The sequence below is a fragment of the Ictidomys tridecemlineatus genome, chromosome 4 (assembly GCF_052094955.1).
Source record: "Ictidomys tridecemlineatus isolate mIctTri1 chromosome 4, mIctTri1.hap1, whole genome shotgun sequence".
Taxonomy (NCBI): Eukaryota; Metazoa; Chordata; class Mammalia; order Rodentia; family Sciuridae; genus Ictidomys; species Ictidomys tridecemlineatus.
In genome coordinates this window covers 66832903-66847691 of record NC_135480.1, presented here as the reverse complement: position 1 = coordinate 66847691, position 14789 = coordinate 66832903, and the positions used below count along the sequence as shown (strand labels likewise).

The 14789-nt window shown below is 46.6% G+C and overlaps 1 protein-coding gene across 17 annotated transcripts in view; it reads left to right on the top strand.

Moving 5' to 3' along the window:
* Tenm4 (teneurin transmembrane protein 4) overlaps nucleotides 1–14789 on the top strand; it is a 2824428-nt gene that overhangs the window by 2368515 nt on the left and 441124 nt on the right. For 3 of the 17 annotated variants that reach the window (XM_078046763.1, XM_078046765.1, XM_078046766.1), the window contains one exon: nucleotides 14336–14432. The exons of the other annotated variants lie outside the window; for them this stretch is intronic. The gene's annotated coding sequence lies outside the window, so the exon portion shown is untranslated. The remainder of the gene's footprint in view (nucleotides 1–14335; nucleotides 14433–14789) is intronic. 17 annotated transcript variants of the gene reach the window in all.

Below are 14789 nucleotides of genomic sequence, written 5' to 3'. Positions count from 1 at the left end.
AACTACTTTCTCCTGACTACTTATTTCATGAAACAAATAAAGCTTCTGTTTATTTAACAGAGTAGTAAGAAGTCCTGGTGTTTATGTCTGACATTCATACTCACCAATGGCCAGTCCCTGTATCCTCTGCAGCCTCTTTCCTGAAATCACACCCCAACCTCCTGCTCCCCGACTTTCTATTCAGGCCCTGCTGAGCTACCAGAATTTCTCCTGCACACAACAGTTTTCGGCTCTTGGCCACGGATCATGCTTTTACTCATGCTCCTTCTGTCTGAAAATTCCACCACTCCCACCTATTTTCCCACCTGGAAAACTCCTATTAGTTCTTCAAAACCCTGCTCTGATATTCACTCCTCTACGAAGATGTAACTGACTTCTGCAACCATTCCAGGTATTAGTCCCTACCTGCCTATAAAACTGAGCTAGACCAACTGCATGCGATTCCCACTTCTGCCGTTTACTGAATTCCAATCTCTCTGTGCCTCAGTACCTTCATGAATTAAGTGAAGCAAATCCTAGGGTTTTATGAAAAATAAGATAGTGCCAATCACTTAGAATAATCAAAAGGAAGCACTTGATAAGCATTGACTGTAGTCATCATTGTCATTCTCACACTTCCAGGCCTATAATTCCCACTTACTTACAAAGCTCCCAAGGGCAGAGACTATTTGATTCATCCCTGAAGCCCTGCCCTTCACACAGACCTGGATGTCTATGAGGTTTCCTTACTAACGTGGCCTGAACAAGTGACTTCTGCTCTTTGGGGCTCTGTTTTTGCATCTGCTAAAATGGGTTCATAGCAAAAGATTATTGTGAAGATGAAGTGCAACAGCTAATGGGAGCATCTGGCCAGCCTCTGGTATGCAGTAGATGCTCCATCAATGTCCCTTCCCCTTAGCCTCCCTGCTCCCCTCCATTCATCTGTGCAGCTTGGCCAAGAGGAATGCTGTCCTCCCAGTGGGGGGCGGGGGCCAACTGCTTCTCCCAATGAACCATGCTGCTGCCACCCCTGGAAGGCCCGGGAGCCCTGCGGGCAGAGCCCATATGTGTGTACACATGTGCAACTGCTTTCCCTGAAGCACAACTCTGGCCATCAGAGCTGCAGAGTCAGCTGGCCTTGTTTGAGCACAGGCTGCAGATCTCAAGTGGGCCTGGGCCTACCTGACCAGGCTGCGTGGCTCAGCACACTGCAGGGCAGATGGAGCCACTGGTGCATGGAGCGCCCGTTGGGCTCCAGCCGCTGCCTGGGAGTGGGAAGGGAAAGCTTGCAGGGTCTGCCAGCCAGGGCCAGTGAGAAGAGGGCCTGGAAGCCCAACACCCAGATGGGACAGATGACCCAGCATCCAGGGTGCATGAAGGAGGATTCCAAGGGTGGCCTTGGCTTGCCGCTCATCTCTGACACTCAGTTTCCTCACCTCAACATGAGGCCAAGGAAGAGTAAACAAAATATTTTCTAACAGGGAAGCCAGAAAATAATACCCATTTTCCTGGTCTGAATTCAATATTAATTAAGACACAGAGGAGTCAGATAATAATAATAATAATAATAAAATAATAATAATAATAATAGCAGCAAATTCATAGCACCATCACCACTAGTTAAGCATTAACCCTTATTTAGACTAATTGTCAAACTATTCAAAGCACTGTACAATAGTAGCTAATTTGATTCTCACTGCAATTCTATAGGGAAGGTATTATTATTATTATTATTATTATTATTATTATATTAATTCTATATGGAAGGTACCACCAATTTTCCAGATGAAAATACCAGGGTGCTGAAAACTTAATTAATTTACCCCACATCTAGTAAATGACAGACAGGATATAATGCGCGGTGGTCAGGCTCCAGAGGCCATGATCTTGACCGGCAATTACAAGAGAACCTTTGACGGGGCTCTATATGTGCAGCCAGAGGGGCTTCCTCACAATTCACCTTGAATTAGACGAACGTGGCCATCACCCTGGGGAGAGCAGAGGGGTGCTTGCTGTTTGCAATCTGGGGGTGAGTCAGGTCCTGTTCCTTCTCCCACACCCGTCAGTACAATAGTTGTCACTCTTCTCAGAGCCTGTGTTGTTTTCTTAGTGCTGACACAACACACTACCACGAACGTGGTGATGGAAATGTTCCCACGGTTTAGAGTCCACAGTCCACAGTGCAGATACAGCCAGGTGGCTCTTCGGGGGCTCTGCGAGACGGCTCCGCTTCCCTGGTGCCAACTCCCTGGTGCTCCTTGGCTTGCGTCACTTCCATCTCTGCCTCCATCTTCACATGCACCTCTGCTGTGTCTCTTATTCTGACTCCTAATCCAGAATGACCTCATCGCAATCCTCACTTAACATCTTAGTGACATATGTCCAAATAAGGTCACAAGCTGAGGTCCCCAGGGGACATAAGTTTTGAGGGGACACTATTCGTGAAAAAAAGACCATGAAAAAGAGAAATAAGTAAGCGAGTGAGAGAAGGTGAGTGTGAGTGTATGCCTCTAACAAAAGCAACTCCACCAGGAAACAGGATGCAGCCCAAGGAACATTCTCCTTTGTTAGCAGGTATGGCTGGCTGCTTTGGTGATGGTCAGAGCAGCCATGGCCAAAGCATGACTCATAGAATCCCAGCTGGGGAACAGAGAAGTGCTGCTTCCCCAGGTTCTTCAGGGACCAGGGCTGCTTCTGTCTTGTTCAACCAGGCTCTAGAATATGCCTACGGTGGGTGGCTACAGAGGGCCGTACTAACGGGCAGGTGGGAAAAGAGGAAGCACGGGACATCCGGCTTTGACCTCCACTCACACTCAGTGGCAGGAACCTAGGTGGACACAGCCCACTGCAGGGAATCCCAGAAATCTAGACTTTGGCTGAGAGGTCATGTGACCAGCTAAACCCCTGGGGGTTCAATTTCCAAATGAAAACCAAGGAGACTAAAGCTGAGGGACAACTGGCATGAAGTATGAGAAGCACCTGGCACACAAAAGAGGTCAGTAAGTGATTATTTCAAGCTTTTGCCATGACATTACTGACCACATCCCACTGCCCTATGTTTTCCTCTGACTCTGTCATCTGCCACTACAGGCATCCAAGTCCAGGCTGGGGATCCATGCCTCCACAACCCTGAGCCAAGCCACTTCCCTCCAGACTGCTTAACCTGGATTACACATAGGGGATTGCTGCTCCCTGTGCTTCCCCAATCTCCAGCTTGGCCCTGTACCCCAGGCCACCAAGCCCTGCTGACAGGAGCCTCCAAGTGCCCTGCATCCTGGGACCTGAGCCCCCAGGCACTGCATGTCTTCCCCTGCTGTGTGGCCACTTTCCTGTGTGCTGGAGGAGTGTGTGGAAAGAATGTTCTGGCATTAGGGGTGAAAGTCAAAACAGCAATCACAAAAACATCTGTTCCTGAGCGGAAAGCATCTCCCCTGCACACCAGGAGACAGGCCCCTGCAGCCAGCTGGGTGCTCCAACGGAAGAGAGTTCTGGGTGTGCAGGCTAATGGAGCCAGCCATGAGGGCGGCTCTGCTTCCTGGTAGGGTGCTGCTCTGAGGAGTAGGGAGGAAGAAATGTAGATGGCAACGGGGAAAGAATGAGAGAGTGTGTGGAGAAGAGAGGAAGGAAGGCAAGAATGACTCAAAGCCTGAATGAATGAGTAAATGAAGAAAGAAATAAGTAAAGAAAAAAAGAGCCATTAAGTGAATGAGTAAATAAATGAAGAGTCTAGTAAGTGGATGAAGGAAGAAGTGTGTCTTTGAGTAAACAAGTGAGAGAAATTTTGGTTACGTGAATATGAATGAACTAGTGAATCACTGTAAATGAATGAGTGCATGATGGAGAGATGGAGAATACAGTGAGTGTGTGAGTGTGTGAGTGAGCAAATGTGTGAGTGAGTGTGTGTGTGAGTGAGCAAGTGTGTGAGCAAGTATGTGAGTGTGTGTGATTGAGTGTGTGAGTGAAAGTTGAGTGAGTTTATGAGTGTCTGAGTGGTGAGTGTGTATGCAAGCCAGTGAGTAGTGTTTGAGTAGTGAGTGCATGTGTGAGTGTGTGAGTGAATGTGTGAGTGAATGTTGAGTGAGTGAGCGAGTGTGTGAGTGTGTGAGCATGTTAGTGAGTTATTGTATGAGCGAGTGAGTGTCTGAGCAGTGAGTGAGTAGTGAGTGAGTGTGTGAACGAGTGAGTGTGTGACTGAGCGATCCAGCAGTAGAATTACTCTTTCTTCATGGCAGCTAAGCTGGAACAGTGGGGTAGGACTGAGGCTCTAGCTAGGGCCCCCAGCAGGGTCCCCCAGGGGCTAGGAGGCCCAAGAACAAGCCGAGCTTAGAGAGCCAGCTATGGCTTATCAGAGCTGGAAGAAGTGCTAGAGCATCAGATCCAGCCCACTCCCCCACTTCACAGGTGGGGAAATCAGGGACAAAAGCAGCGCCGAAAAGTAAGGAAATAAGACATTTGAAAACAGTTATTTTAGGGAAGTTGCTTACTCTTTTTAAATTTCAGTTTCCCTAACTTCAAATTACAGAAGTTCATACCTAGTGCATAGGATAAGAAGAAATAAGAAACTGTGCCTAAACTTTTATTCCTTATGGTGTTTGTCTGGTGTTCTGTCAACAGTTTGAACCTGGAAACTGTGGGCAGGATAGACTAGAAAAAGATATAGTCTATAACAAAGAGCCTCCAAACTCAGTAGGGTTGACACAAAGTGAGCAGCCCTTCTACCTTGTAGCTCTACAGCCTTTAAACCATAGTTTCCAAGGTCTCCACAGCAGAAGACCAGTGTGGGGACTCCTGGTTCCCTGGGCCCAGAGAAACACACATCCATGCCTTCACACTTGTGTAAGGAAGGTGGATATCTGCCTCATAGAGCGGCAGCTGTGTGGCAGCCAGTCTAACCATCCCTACTATAGTGGAGTTATTTTGGGACCTATAGATGTGAATGTCAGAGAAGGAACTCTTCTCTCTCAATTGGGGACCCACGTAAGTGGCTTCCTTGGTAGCCTGGGGTCATCAAAGACTCCAGATTTAAAGTCAGAGTTGGGGAGTCCAGCACAACCAGCTGTCACTCAACATCTCTGAGCCTTGATTACCTTCTCTTTAATAAAAGGATAATAGCCAAGTGCAGTGGCACACACCTATAATCAAAGAGCCTTGGGAGGCTGAGGCAGGAGGATTGCAGGTTCAAAGCCAGCCTCAGCAATTTATGAGGCCCTAGCTAACTTATCGAGATGCTGTCTCAAAATAAAAAGGGCCGGGGATGTGGCTCTGTGGTTAATCAGTTAAGCACCCCTGGGTTCAATTCCTGCTACCAAAAAAAAAAAAAAAAAAAAAGGATAATAATTTGTGCATATCACAAGTTGTTTGAGGCTCAACTGAGACAATATGTGTGAAATCAATTTCAGAAGTGCAAACTACAATGAGGAATGACTTCATTCCAATCACCTTCCCAGTTCCTGCTTGCTGAGAAGACACTGGCAGTCAATGTGTCAAGAATCTTGGGTCCTTGGAATTTAATCTTGATTGCAACAACAGGAGGCTGCTGATCTCAACCCTGGTTTAAGACATGGGGACCCAAAGTTCCTTGGAGAGAATTAAGTAAATTGCTGAGGCCTTGCAGCTGGCATGAGAGAGCCAAGGTCAAACCCTCGTTCTCTCGTGCAAAGCAAGGCAGGACCTTGCCTGGGTCTGCAGCTGTGTGAGGACAACCTTGCAGGGGGAACCATTCTCTCTTCCTTAAAGAACCTGACCACAGTCATCCAGTACAGTCAGAGGGCTGAAGGTTCTAGAGGTCTATTTTATTTGTACAAATGTTACAAAGGTAGAGATTCTTACTTTGGATTGTGCACATTCTCCAGCAAGTCTCCAGAAAATTCTAAGTAGGGATTTGACAAAGATGCAGAGGAAAACAGCCCAGGCTGCAGCGCCCAGGGTCCCTGGGGCCCATGTGGGTGAGGAACCAACTCTGACAGCAGAGGGAAGCTGCTGGACAGGATAGCATAGGCTTTACTGGTAGAACGAGTGGTGGGATGGGCACAGTGTCTGTCCCCTGGAGCCTGGTCTAGCTAGAATGTGCAGGTCAGGAAGATTTGATGGCAAATCTGATTCAGCCACAGTCCCCTGAGTACTTTCTGGGTTGCCCACTGGGGTGCCATGAAGAAAATATTCTGCCCCAGATCTCCTGGAATTCACAGTAGTAGAGCCAAGAGACAAAACCCACTACAACAGCATAGTAGGATTGCAGTAGGAAGCAAGGAACCCTGGGGCCCCAGTAGGGGAAGGTCAGGGGGGAGATTGCAGGAAAAGCAGCTGTGGATTTGTGGGCAAGGTCTTGGGAATAGAAGTTTGCAAACTTCTGTTCTAGAGAGGGTGTTTGGGCAGGCACAACCTGAGCAGAATCAGGGAGAGATGGACAACGCACACTGAAGAAACGCCGAGTACCTGGAGGCACATCCTGGGGCATCTTTACCACGATACCATACCCATCGTGGGAACACTGAAAGCATTTGTTGAATGGAGGTATAGAAGACAGAAAGCAAGCGAGAAATCAGGGAGGGTGGGAAAAAGTCGTGGGGCTGGTTGCTGGGGGCAGCCAGTATTTAGAGTCAGGGGAGCAGGTCAAGGAAGAGTTGGGTCTATGAGGACTGGTGGCCACCTCAGGCCTGGCCCAGCTTGCCACACATGTGTTTTCAATCAGTGGGTGAAGAGCTTCTGTCTGAGAGGAGCCTTTTGAATTTGTATCAGAATAAGCCAGCTATGGCTTTATCACATGCATGTGATGTGATCATGTGGATCCCTGTGCTGGGACAGCCCTCAGTGACCATCTACTCCAATCCTCTGTTTTTTTTTGTTGTTGTTTGTTTGTTTGTTTTTGTTACCAAGGATTAAACCCAGGGGCTCCTAATCACTGAGCCACATCCCCAGCCCTTTATATTTTTATTTTGAGTCAGGGTCTCTCTAAGTTGCTTAGGGTCTTTGCTAATTGCTAAGACTGGCTTAGAACTCATGATTCTTGTGCCTCAGCTTCCCAAGCCACAGAGGTGACAGGTATGTGCCTCTGCACCCAGCTCAACCTTCTGCTTTCACAAGTGAGGCAACTGAGGCTGAGAGAGGAATGGCAGCCTGCCTCACGCAAGTCAGTGAACGGATTTAGAATTCCCATAACACTGTGAAGTCCTGGGTCTGCTTCTCCCACTGCCGCCTGCTGGCAGCTCTTCCTGTCCCCTCTCTGCCTTCAGTTTCCCTCACTGAAATCCTCGCTCTGTACGGCCTGCTCAGGTCCTCCCTGCCAACCTGTCTTGTTTATTCCATAAGCATCTGCCGAGCATCCCCCCACATCATTCCTGGGGGAGACCAGAGAGAAGGTTCTCCCTCCCACCCAAACCCTCAAACCAGATCACATTATCTCAGCCCTTATATACTAAAAAAAAAAAAAAAAAAATGTTTATGTGTCTGGCATGCCACCAGACTCTAAGCTCCTCGGGGGCATATTTGATCTTTGTGCTTCCTTAAATTCTTTCTGGAGCAAGGCAGAGAGTCGATGCATAGATTAATTCATGCATTGACTCTTCCCGGTCTGTGCCCAGCGCCCCTCGCAGGCAAGCACACCCTGCATGTGCTGCTCACATGGGCCATTGCACAAAGATGAGAGCTGAGCCAGAAGGGAGGCACAGGGTCTGTGGAGGCTCACAAGATGGGCCCTGAGTCAGTCAGAGGGTAAAAAGGCTTGCAGGAGGAGGTGACCTTCAACTGAGTCTTCAAGGACAAGAAGGACTACTTGGGGAGACAAGGGCCAAGGAGACAAAGAGCTGCATGTCATTTCTGGTCATGCCAGGATCTTCCCTTCAGCTGTCCCCTCCTATGACTCCTCAATGGGGTATGCACCACACACAATAGAAACAGCAGCCAGAAGGGAGCCAAGTGCCACATTGTCCCTGCTGACAAGCGCCCAGCAAGTACAATTCTAATACACAGGACAGTTCAGTGAATGCTGGGGAGAAGGACAGCCTCTCAGGTCACCTCCCTAGGCTGCCAGTTGGGTGGAGCCAGGCCCCAGGCCATTCCCTGTGGAGCCTGCACAGGACAGTGATCACAGTAGCCCTTGGCTTTGGCTGGGAAGGCTGGTCATAGCTGCTCACGCCCCACCATGTGAATCATGCAGGGAAGAACTTAAGAGGCTTAAAGTTTATACATGTTTTAAGTTTAATTAGTTCTGTGGTAGGTGACACATAGATTGGATGGGCGGGGAAGAGGTGAATGGAAAGGAGACCGGCAGTGGGTGGTGGTCAGGGAACCCTAGAAATGACCCAGATCCACATCTACATGTTTAAGTCCCAGATTTCAGGGAGGAAAGGAAGGCCAAGAAATTCTTGGAGTAGGAACAAGGAAGGAGAAGAGAGAGAAAGAGGAAGGAAAGAGGGAAGGGACAAGAGGAGGGAAGGGAAGGAGGGAGGGAGGAAGGGAGGAAGGAAGGGGCAGAAAAGGCAGACTATCAGACTCAGAAACAACCATCAAATATTATTTAAACATCAAATATTATTAAAGGAGAAAAACAGCCGGTTTCCAGAGCACTCCACAGTCTATCTTGATAGGTTGCATTGCTCTGGGGTTAATATGAGGAAATAGCATTCTTAAGAACCCATATTAACCTGTCTGTTGTTCTATGGACTGTGACAGCTGCATTTTACATCTTAATGGCTAACCATTTGTTTCACGCCAAAGAGAGAGAGAGAGAGAGAGAATGGCATTTTTTAGCCCAAGAAGTCAGGACTCAGGCTGGAAGCTTTGCCCCAGAAAGAGGTAGTGAAGCAGAATCCCCAAGTTGGCCATCAGCAGGCCCCATGAGAAGCCCCCATGTGTCCCCTCTGCCACAGACTCAAGCTCTTTCCTTTCCTCCACCCACTCTGGTTTCCTCTTGGCCTTCCTCTGAACTGCTCTGGTCTCTCCTGGGAGACAAGCTACTCGATTAGGTAATGGCCAAGCCACGGTAGCAAATAGCACGTGGAAGGGCCCAGGAGCAGGGAAAGGACAGGGAGAGCTTGAGGAGGGACACACTAGATCCACCTCAGGAAGCAGGAGGGATTTGGCCTGAACTGAAATGTACTTATTCAACACGAATTGACTGAAGCCCTACTATGTGCTGTGCACTGGTCTAGAACAGTGACCAAAACAGAAACTGATGAGTGTTCAGTTTCTGTTTTGGCTCCTGGAGGACAAAAGTGGGCCTGCCGAAAGGGCTTACATTCAAGTCATGGAAGGGGACATTGAACATTTGCATAAGGATGAAATCACAGGGCTCTGAAGAATGGAGAGTGGAGGAAACTGGCCTGGTATGGAGTGCCCAGGAAGCATTCCCAGGAAGTGACTCCAAGACGAGAGCTGGAGGGGGAGGGGGTCCTCCCCAAGAGGGGACAGCCTTTGCTCCCTGAGCAGAATGACATGAAAGAGGACGGGTGTGGCTGGTGCTCAGGGATGCGGGAACAGACAGGGAGGTAAAGTCAGTGAGGTAGGAAGGGGACAAAGTAGGAATATAATGTTTATTTAAGATCAATGGAAGGCTGTTGAGGGGCTTGAACAGTGGGGAACATAGTCCTTCAGTATTTGGCACAGCCTCCATTTTTCTGGTTGTAAAAGCTACCTGGTGAGGCGGGCCTGGGATCCTCATCCCGGCCTAACAGACCCGACTGCTAACAGACGAGAATGAGTGACTTACCTAAGATCACTAGAACTGGAAGAGTGAAGATGAGGGCCCGCGTCTTCCTTCTGAGGGGCTGGTGAGACAGACTTCATAGACCCTTACCCAGGGTACGCCATGGCACAAAACGGCAGGGGTAACTTTACATGGCATGGGAAAGGCCCAACCCCGTGCCTGGCACCAGCAGAGGCTCAGACAATGCCCATGCTCTTTCTCCAGCTGGAGGAAGCATCACCTTGGCCTCACACCCTCCCAGGCCATGTTCATTCAAGCTCCATGTCAGTGGGTGTTAGGTGGATGATTGACTGGTTTCAGGAGGGGTTTGTCAGAGGGGAGGCAAGACCACGCTCTTTACAAAAGTCTAAATCCTTTTTCCTAGCCCCAGATTACTCTTCTGAGAGGTCTGTCTCTTCCAGCAGTTGCAGAAAAATGGGGACACTTCCTATATGTTCAGCCATTCTGCCTCTGGCCCCCACGGCAATGTTCTATAGGTCAGATAAAGTCCTCAGCAGAAAGAGCTGCTGCGGAAATGTATTCGCTCAACAAGAATTTCCAAAACTCGAAACACTTTTCATATATTTTTCTCATCTAATCCTCATAACAAATTTTTAAGGTAGTTACTCATTGTGAGCATTTTTTAAAAGGGATTTAGGGGGGTTGTTACACATAGCACACATAACTAGCCAAAACCCAAACACGGGTCCTCTCTGACTCCTGTCAGGTCCCCTCTTAGATACATAACAGTGTCTCTTTTAGCAATATCCTTTACTGTTGCTGCTCAGAGACATCACAACAAACTTTTCCCTGTGGTGAAGCAAGTGGTAGAAAGCCATCCTGAAGATGTGACCTATATTCATAGGGAACAGAATCTTCCACAGAATTCATCTGTGGCATGTTTTGCCTTGTATGTTTTGCCTATCAGTGGGTGGCTCTTTTATTCACCAATGGTGAATACCTTTGGGCTTCCCTGAGCATCCACAGGGTGATTTTGGACATTGTGCTGGTCACTGAAGAGTGGATATGGACCCTATTGCAGGCCTATTCCAGTGGATATGTGGATATGGACCCTATTCCAGTAGCCATATTTGCCAGGGAGCCCAGAGCTCAGAGTTGTAGTCCCTTTACTGTGGCCTGTCCACTGGACATCAGTAGAAGCACACGAGCCAGCCTTAAAATTGTGGCCCTGGAAGGGGCAGAAGGAATGTGGCCATCTCCCAGCCTCTAATTTTCCCATTCCACTGGAAGGTCGTGTTCATTTGAGCTTTTAAACCAAAAATAAATTATTGTAATCCATTTGCTAATTATACCATGTGAAGTTCTAGACGCTGTAAATTGCAGCAGTGATATATCTAGATGAAGCTTCTGGGAGATTATTTTTAGTGATTCAGAAAGCTAGATTTCCTAGAGGCTTCATTTGCAAGTCCTAGGAGGGGACAGAAAAATGCATCTGCAAAGCCCTTCTTGCCCTGGGACGGGGAGCTCTTAGACCTCTGGTCCTCTTCTACAGAAGGAGGCAGTTGAGGGACTAGTCTATCTTCAAAGCTCCAACTCTCATGTCTGGACTATGGAAATTAGAATGGGTCCAAATACCTAGCTCACCCTGGAGAGTGCCGGAGGCCACCATACCATGTCTGTGAGCCATAGAACGGAGGCCTTTAGAAACCTTAGAAAACATGGTCCCCATCTTCTGATCCTCATCTTTTTGGAGGGTGGAGAGAAAATGGAAGGATTCCATATTTACTTATCACCCTTTTAAAATGTTTTGCCTAACACACTGTCTGGTGCTTTTGTTTGAGTGATCTTTTTGGACCCCCCTCCCCCATTCAAAGCCAATGTCATCTCGTTTCAACAGGTGCTCATTGACATCTATATGTCTAGCACTAGCCTTGTCTCTAAAGATATCTAAGGTGAATTGGACACAACTTCTAAGCCCAAAGAGACCATCGGGAGGTAAAACCTGTGATGAATGTATTGAAGTGCTTCTAAAACGCAGTACTAGCCACAGATGATGAAATGATTCATGATAGCCGAGATACCAGATACTTTGGAATGCAGATCCAGGTTCATTTCTGTCTGATAGAGGAGGAAAATCTGAATATTTTAAGGATGTCGAGGCATTTACATTAAGCTTGATGTGTAAATAGGATTTTTGAAAGTGGAGATTGTGTAAGGGACCTAGGCTAGTAACCTTGGAGACTCTCCTGGCCAGATCACACGGACAGCTGTCCTTGACCAATCAGACATTCACAAATGCCAAGCACAGCACAGCCTGTCCCCAAGCTCCATGACTTCTAACAAACTTTCTTCATGTTTAACAGTAGTATGATATATTTTTTTAAAGACTAAACATAAAGAATTCCTTTGGAACAATTGCTTTGTTTGGATGGTTTTAGTATTTAGACTTCTGGATAAACATACTTCTGCTGTATTTATGAGATTCTTGGGTGGGTAGGTGGGTGCATGGTTGGAGGGATGAATGGATATTTTGTTATTTGGAAAGCTTCCATGGCCAGGAAGCACTCACTGGGCTTATGAAGAGCTTTATGGGAAGAGGGACATCAGAATTGAGCCTTAAACAATGAGTAGAGTTTTCCTGCATACAGTGTGGACAGAGGCCTTCTGCTCAGAGGGAAGCAAGATGGAACCAGGAAGTGCCTGGTGCTGGGGGTGGATGGTGAGTCACAGAAGCCAGGATCTGGGAGGGAAGCATGAGGAAACGCAATGGCTGAGAGACAATGCTCTGAATTAAATGCATTGTAGTTCGGATCCCAGCTCTGCCACAGGGTAGCCGAGTGATCCTGGGCAAATTATATAACTCTTCTAAGCTTCTATTTTCTCATCTGTAAAACAGATATATTAATAATGCCTACCGCAAGTAGTTATTGTGAAGATGAAGAGAAATACAATTATATCTAACATAGGATTGGCATGCACTTAGTATGCACTTAATAAATGATAGTTTAGGGTTATTATTTTATTGAAGCAACTCTAATTAAATTATGGAAATGTCAGTTCAAACCACAGAATATAAAGATGAGGTAGAAAAAGTCCTCGGAGAAAAAGGACAAGAGTCAAGAGACTAGGGGTATAGAAGTTGAGGCAAGTTTCCAGAGGGGAGAGGGGTCCCTGCTGGCAAATGACCCAGAGAAGTCACTGCAGGTTAAGAAGCCGTGTCTGGAATTTGCAGTGACAACATCATTATTATTCTGAAGAGAACATTCTAGGGGTGAAAGCCTCACCACAGGGACTTGTGAAGAGCATGGGAGTAGAGGAAGTGGCGGTCTAGACAACTCTTTCAGGAAAACTAAGAAGGAGGAAAAGAACTTGGGGTGAGATAGGGGACAAGGTCATGGGAAGGGCTGTATTTAGGATAAAGAATATTAGACCTCAGTTAGTACAGAATTGCTCTGCCTTTGTAACCCCATGGTCTGTTTGACAGACATAAACATCTCCTCCCCTTCAGGACTGACATTCTGGCACCCACCACCACCCAGCACCTAACCCCCACCCCGTTCAAGAATCAAACCTACCAAGGTTATGTCTGAAATTATTTCCTGTGGTCATATTTTTAAAACAGTAGGAATTTTATAATCTTGGAATAAATCTGGTAAGAAATGAAGGAGGCTTTGCACAGCCTCTGTGTCGGTGAGTGCAAGGTTAAGTGATAGGAGGGAGGTAACATGTACGGCTCCCAGCCCCTTTCACAGATGAAGAAAAGGATGGGCAGGGAAGACTAAGGAAACCAGTCCAAGACTACTCCAGAGAAAGCACATTCTAAACACACATGAAGGTTTCACAAAAATTAACTACATCCTAGGTCATAAAATACGTCAAGTTCAAGGAATCAGATTCCTACATAACCACATTCTCTCACTACAACGTAGTTAAGTCAGAAATCAATAACAGGAAAACACAGTATTTATTAATTTATTTTTGAGAAAACCCCCTATTGAAAGGTGGTTGCAAAAACACTAACACTAGTAACCAATTCATGGGTCAAAAAGAAATGATACTAGAAATTATCAAATACTTATAAATGAATGATAAAAGAAATATAAAAAGTTATGGACTATAGCCAAGGTAGCATTTAGAGGGGAATGTTTGGCCTTAAATGCTTATATTAGAAAAATTAAAGGGCTGAAAATTACTGAATGGACTAAGTATCCAATTTTAGAACAACAGTGAAGACAAATAAAGCCAGTCTGTAAGTTGTGCAGTTATAAGTAGGAGAGCAGGATTTGGGCATAGGTAAGACTGGCTCCAAGCCTCACCCACTTCCCACACCATGTGCAAGCCTCTCTGCTATTTTTCACAATATGCCCAGTTCCTGGAAACTCCATTTCTCCCTAGGAGTTGAGGAGATGAGCCTTCAGGTACCTCCTGCCTCAAAGGTTGATGGTAGATCTCACACCTGTTCGTCTATCCTTTCACTCATTACCTCTGAAGTGAGCATTTGCTTTGTGCCAGGCACTGTATTGGTTCCTACTTGCTTTGCCTCTTCCTTCTGAGTTCAAAATCCAGCCATCCACCTAAGGGAAGCTCAGCTGCAGCTCCCCTGCCCGCCCCCACCCAGCCCCACCCCCCAAGCTGCCTGAATCTTCTCTGCGGCTTGTCAGATCAGCATCCTCGTCAAAAAATGACTGATTTCTCTCTTGTCTCTTCCAACAGGTAGACTGAAATTACCATGTGTCCAAATTAAAATTGCATACTTCAAGGATTATTTGAAGGACTATTCTTAGACCCTTTTAAGAAGATTTAAAGAAAAGTGAGTTGATTTTTTTTTTTACACTTCAGAGAGTATTCATGATTTAAGTTAATGTTATGGGTGCTTTTTTTTCCCCTCTACCTCTTAAATATGCACTAATAGGTAGACTTTATCTCCATTTATTTTATAATAAAGGGTTTTTAAAATAAGAACAATGAGCAAAGAATACAGGATTACTGCTCTAATTATTTTAATACATTTCAAAGGCTCATGGAATCTTAGAGATAAAAGGGTCTTAGAGGTGTGGACCATTCCCTCCTGGATCTGGAGAGCTTGACCGACATCCCTGTGGACCCTGGGCTGTGCTTGGAAAGCTCCCAGGACTGATAGTGAAGTTGATGTCTCCCCACATTTAGG